Below are 361 nucleotides of genomic sequence, written 5' to 3'. Positions count from 1 at the left end.
CCTTCATCACCTATGATGTACTAAAGTCTGTTCATGACATAAAAAAAATCGGGCCCTTAGAGGGTCTATAGGGGTTTCCTCCCAAAATAATTATTTGCTTTCTTCTCAGAAACTACACACACAATTTCGATGAAACGTGACCACAACCTTCATCACCAGTGATGTGCCAAAGAGTGGTCACACTATAAAAACAAAAAATCGGCATCTGAGGGTGTACGGGGAGGGGTTTTCCCCCAAAAGAAGAATTTGCTTTTTTCTCAGAAACTACACACACAATTCCTATGAAACTTGACGACCACCTTCATCACCTGTGGTGTACCAAAGATTGTTCACACCATGAAAAAATCGGGGTCTCGGGGGA

This window comes from Eptatretus burgeri, chromosome 7 (genome assembly GCF_056783735.1).
Source record: "Eptatretus burgeri isolate ZD-2024b chromosome 7, Ebu_testis_v1, whole genome shotgun sequence".
Classification (NCBI taxonomy): Eukaryota; Metazoa; Chordata; class Myxini; order Myxiniformes; family Myxinidae; genus Eptatretus; species Eptatretus burgeri.
The sequence above is the reverse complement of the archived record's forward strand: the minus strand, read 5'-3'. Positions refer to the sequence as shown.